This window comes from Eptesicus fuscus, chromosome 6 (assembly GCF_027574615.1).
Source record: "Eptesicus fuscus isolate TK198812 chromosome 6, DD_ASM_mEF_20220401, whole genome shotgun sequence".
Classification (NCBI taxonomy): domain Eukaryota; kingdom Metazoa; phylum Chordata; class Mammalia; order Chiroptera; family Vespertilionidae; genus Eptesicus; species Eptesicus fuscus.
The window spans coordinates 81,030,563-81,036,103 of NC_072478.1; the positions used below are offsets into that span (position 1 = coordinate 81,030,563).

Consider the following 5,541-nt stretch of genomic DNA (forward strand, 5'->3'; position numbering starts at 1 on the left):
CTCTGTGATATTCTGTGGTAACAATTTATTTTCCCCATTCTGTTGCTGATGAACACTGGTGTTTTTCCAGTGTAGGACTCTTGTTAGTAGGGCAATAATGAATGCTTTTGTACATGTATTTTAGTGTATGTACATAAACACTCATTTCTATTGGTGTACACTCAGGAAAGGAACTGGGTATATGCCATGACCCTGGGCCATGGGTAGTATGTTTTGCTTTGGTAATACTGCCCACCAGGTTTTCCAAAGCAGTTGTAACAATTTACGTCCTTTCTGCCATAGATGAGGTCCCGGTGGCTCCATATGCTCACGGGCGCTTAGTATCGTAGTCATTTTTATTTCAGCCATCTAGTAGAGAGGCAGTCAGGTTTTGAATTGAAAATAATTCTTACCATTTTTTTCTCTTTACAAGGTAACAGACACCCACCTAGCTGATGTGTAGAACATACACATAGACAAAATGAAGACAAAAAAAATACCCATAGCCTCAAGTCAACTACTGTTAGTGTTTGATATATATGTATATCCATCCATATATTTATCAGTGTGCATACTAATGGTATAATACATACCACAATAAATTTTTTCTAAATAATTTACCATGACCATCTTTTCATATCTGTGAGGATTCATCTACAGCATAGTTTTTTTCAAAGCTAAATAATGTTCCATTTTATGGATATGCCATCATTTAATCAATCCCCGTACTCTTGGGTATTCACTTATTAAGTCCAGTCAACACTCAAGGGGAGGGGAATTAGATCCCACCTTTTAAAGGGAAGTGTCATGGATTATGCACATATTTTAAAACAACAACCCAGCCTATGTTTTCTCAGTCTGCACCTCTATAAAACATTACAGGGAGTGAAGAAGACTATTAGTCATTAAGTTATTGTGATAACTGATTAACTATTTGGAAAAAATAACAAAACAACAGAAACTTAGATCCCTACCTCACATTGTACACCAACATAAATTCCATATGGTTTAATATTTGAGTGTACAAAGGTATTAGAAGAAAATTCAGATTAAATTGAAGTAGAATAGATATGGGGCCAGCTGTTCATCTTTTTTTTTTTTTTTTTTCAGTTTCCAAGTAATTTTATTCAGACTTTTGAGTTTGTTTCCTGAATCAATAAATACTATACAAAACAATGTAAAAATAGCTACTATTTTTCTCCCTGCTGCTCCCCACACTTGGGTACAATCCCCTATGCCACCTAATTCAGGGGTTCTCCCTCCATATTTGGTCTGGTAAATGAGGTTTAGTGACATTATGGCCCCTTGGATCATTTTCGGAGGAAGTTGGCTGGAGCAGGGAGAGCCTGTGGAGTTTGGGGGTTTACTAAGTCAGGGAAGTAGATTAGTGTTTTTAAGAGAAGCGATGGTGCCAGGGGCATGAGCCTACCCCAAAGAAAAGGGTATCTAAAATGTTCACTGTCCCTTCTTTGCCTCAAAAAGTGACATTTAATCAAAGGAAAAGACAAAAGAAATAAAATGACAAGATGTCCATCTCTTGGCTCCCTTCCCTACTCCCTCCTGCTCCTCCTCAGTCCCCCAGCGACTGAACCCTGGCTGGAGTGAGGAGGCAGGCCAGCCCCTCTCAGATGAGGTCAGCAACACTGAGGGGCATCTCCTCCATGGAGGTGTTATAGAAGGTCTCGATGTCTCGAAGAGTCCTCTTGTCTTCTTCTGTCACCATATTACAGCCAAAACCTTGCAGCCAAAATGTCTACCGCTGACTGATTCTGTGGATGTAGTTTTCGCTGTTGGTGGGAAGGTCATGGTTGATGACTAAAGAAACCTGCTGCATATCAATGCCTCTGGCCAGCAGGTCAGTGGTGGTAAATACTCTGCTAGAGCCAGAGCGGAACTCTCTCATACTCACATCTCATTCCTCTGGTCCATATCTCCGTGCATGGCAGATGGTGAAGTCTCGGGCAAGCATCGCCCCTGGGTGTTGCTGTTGAGCTTTCGGAACGTGTCATAGATCTGGTCCTTGAATCCACGGTTTAACATTTTATCAGCTTCATCCAGTACAACATCTTGATGTATTTGGGAGACGGGTATCTGCGGTTAAGCGTATCAAACACTGCTTGGGGTTCCGATGATGATACAGGGAACTTCCGTCTGCAGCTTCTGCACCTCAGCATGCATGTTGGTACCCCAAAGCAGGCATGGCTGGAGGCACCCATGTAATCTCCTAAAGGCATGACTACCTTCCGTATCCTTGATACAAGGAAGAATGGCTTGCTGCTGGATGGCAGAGGGTTTTTCAAAACCATAAGCATAGGTACCACTGGGAAGGAGCTCAGAGAGGTCCCTGTCATTAAAGCTATCAGCAATCGCATTCCAGTCACTCTCGATGATGCCTCAGGCTCCATTCCATCCGAGCTTTGTCTCTGGATCTGTAGGTTTAAAGTCTGAGGAAGCTGGCGGAGGCACATTAGAAATCCCCACGGCCAGCTCTTCCCACCAGCAACCAGCCTTGCCTGGTGCCACCCTCACTCCCTGACCCAACCCCCACCAGTCCCGGGAATCCTGACTCGCAGACGTGATCCTTAGAAACTCTGGGAGCAACTGTTCTTGATTCTGTCCTGTTCAAGTTATTGCAAACTCGAGCTTTTAAGGGGAGGTTTGTGGTTTTATAATAAATGATATTCTCTGATTAAAAAAGGGAAGTAGAAAAGAATATTGAATCATGACATCAAAGCTTAAGCAACACAAAGGAAATAATTGATAGAGATGATCCCATGAAAATTTAAAACTTCAAAAGAGAAAAACAAGTCAAAAGATGAAAGCTGGCCCTCGCTGGTTTGGCTCAGTGGATAGAGTGTCAGCCTACGGACTGAAGGGTGCCGGGTTCGATTCCAGTCAAGGATACAAGCCCAGGTTGTGGGCTCAATCCCCAGTGGGGGGCATGCAGGAGGCAGCCAATCAATGATTCTCTCTCATTGATGTTTCTCCCTCTCCCTCTCCCTTCCCTTCCTCTCTGAAATCAATTTAAAAAAATTATTTTTAAAACGCTGAAAGCTGGAGAGAAATATTTACAATTTCTAAGACAGATGAGAACTAAACTCGTGTCAAATGCTCTTCCAAATGAATGCAAAAAATATAAAATAAAAATAGGCTCTTAAACACGTTCCAGGAGTATGTGTCCTCCCCTGGGTAACTGGGTTGTAAATGGGCGAGAAGAAGATTGTGTCTGAAATGCCTTTGTACTGCCCACAGAACAGTACACATTGTCAATACTCAGATCGAATCTGTTGATCTCAGCTCTTTATTTCAGTTCCAAAAATGTCTGCACCTTTTTCTGTTCCGCCCCCTTAAGAATTCTCTCTCGCTCGGAAACCTCATTAAGATGCTTCCTGTGCAGTGTGTGACTCACAGCTTGTTATGGCCCAAGCAGTGCTGATTTCAGCAAGAATCCTCCCCAAGGCACAGAGCGGGTTCCTGCAGTGCCCAAGGAGTGAGTCAAAACTGGAGTGTGTGCATCCGCACGGCACCTCCTTCTGTGCCCTTACCATGCATCTGGAACTGTATTTTTTAAATCAAAGTTTGTGCAGACAGGAAGCCTGGTCAAGAAGAAAGGGCATGGGCTGGGAGATCTGGATTTAGTGCCAGCCTGCCTCTTTAAAAATAATTTTTTTAAAAATTGATTTCAGAGAGGAAGGGAGAGGACGAGATAGAGAGAGAAACATCATTGGGAGAGAAACATCAATAAGCTGCCTCCTGCAGGCCTCCATCAGGGATCGAGCCCACAACCCGGGCATGTGCCCGGATCGGGAATAGAACCAGTGACCTCTTGGTTCCTGGGTCGATGCCCAGCCACTGAGCCACACCTGTCTGGGCCAGCCCTGCTCTTATCTACATGACCACTCAGGCCCTGCAACCTCTGGCCTCAGTTGCTCCCTCTGTAAAATGAGTGGGGGGACCAGGTGGTCCCACGCGCTCCTTCTGCTCTGACATCTGAGGATTCAGCTCATTTTCTTCTTTTTAACGTGTAGGTTCTAATAGCTGTTTGTTTAACCTTGTTTGAGAAGTTTTGAAAGTCCCTTGAAAGTCCTTCTCAAATTTTAGAAGCCACTGAAAGTAAAATAGAAAATGCTTTCAATTACTGAAGTTGTTTCTCCATTTTCTGAAAAAGATTCAGTTCCACTCAATTAGAAAAATTAAAATTGCACACAGTGAAATGACTAAGGAGGCAGGCCTCAGGTCAGGCCATGGGTCCGCCCAGCCTCCCCGTGTGCTGCAGTGATGCGTGTTGCCTTACAGTGTGTAACGTGCCTGTTGGTTTTCCAGGGACTTGGTATCTTCTGTTACCCCAGGAAACTGTCCAGAGCAGGGCTGGCTCCAGACACAGAGTAAGCGATGGGGTCTTTTTCAGGTCCCTCTTGCCCCACTGTGTCCTTCTCTGTGTCTGCCGTGATGATGGAAATCTCAAACGCTAGAGCTTCCCCTTTGTGTTTTTAAAAAATATATATTTTTATTGATTTCAGAGAAGAAGGGAGAAAGAGAGATAGAAACATCAGTGATGAGAGAGAATCATTGCTTGGCTGCCTCCTGCACGTACCCCACTGGGGATTGAGCCCGCAACCCAGGCATGTGCCCTGACCAGGAATTGAACCGTGACCTGGTTCATAGGTTGACATTCAGCCACTGAGCCACACTGGCCGGGCTAGAACTTCCCCCTTTGAAATAGGATTATGTTCCATTGCCTAGCATGTCCCTCCCACCCCCTGGCCTTGTACATCCATTCCCGTCTTCTGTGGGAGCCAGTGTGCGTCAACCATTGAACTTCATTTTCCTGGACACATGATTGATCCAGGGATGGACATGATATACCTGATGCTGGGACAGAGAGGGTTCCTGTCCCTAGACCTAAGCCACTAAGCTGGGAGCATGTCAGTCTGAGCTGCTGGTAGCCATATTCTTGCACTTGGAAAGAACCTGATGTTAAATGAGGCCCAGCAGAGGCTACAGAGACGAGAGATGGAGAGAGTGTCGTGGAAAGAGGGCACCAAAGAAACAAGAAACAAGAGGGAGGTTCGGAAAGGTGGGGGTGGTGAGAGTGGGAGGGCAAGAGAGTCACCTTGAAGCCTTGGTTCCCAGAGTCTCCCCCTTAGATCTGTGAGCTACCCCACTATCTTCTCAGCTACATAAGTAAATCCTCTTTTTCTTCAGACAGTTTGAATTTGAAAGTGTCCTGAATAATGTATTAGTGTATCTCCAGGAAGCTCTTCTTAAATTGTGAATGTGTTATCCAGAGGGATGACACATGAAACCAGATTAGCTGTGAAGAGTACAGAGAACAGATAAATTTTGAGGCGATAAAGCAAGGGTATTGCTAGAGAAAGGAGATACTGCTAGGAAAGGGCAGAACCCTGGTGCATTGCTGGTGGGAATGTGAGATGGTGCAGCCACTGTGGACAACAATGTGACACTTCCTCAGAAAGTTGAACAGATGCCTTATGACCCAGCAGTTCCACTCCTAGGTATATACCTTAGAGAACTGAAAACATATGTCCACACAAAACCAGA

The 5,541-nt window shown here is 44.6% G+C and overlaps 1 pseudogene; it reads right to left on the reverse strand.

The window, feature by feature from the left end:
* Nucleotides 1–1,884: 1,884 nt before the first annotated feature.
* On the reverse strand, nt 1,885–2,447 carry LOC114231395 (eukaryotic initiation factor 4A-I-like; annotated as a pseudogene).
* Between the last annotated feature and the right edge of the window lie 3,094 nt (nt 2,448–5,541).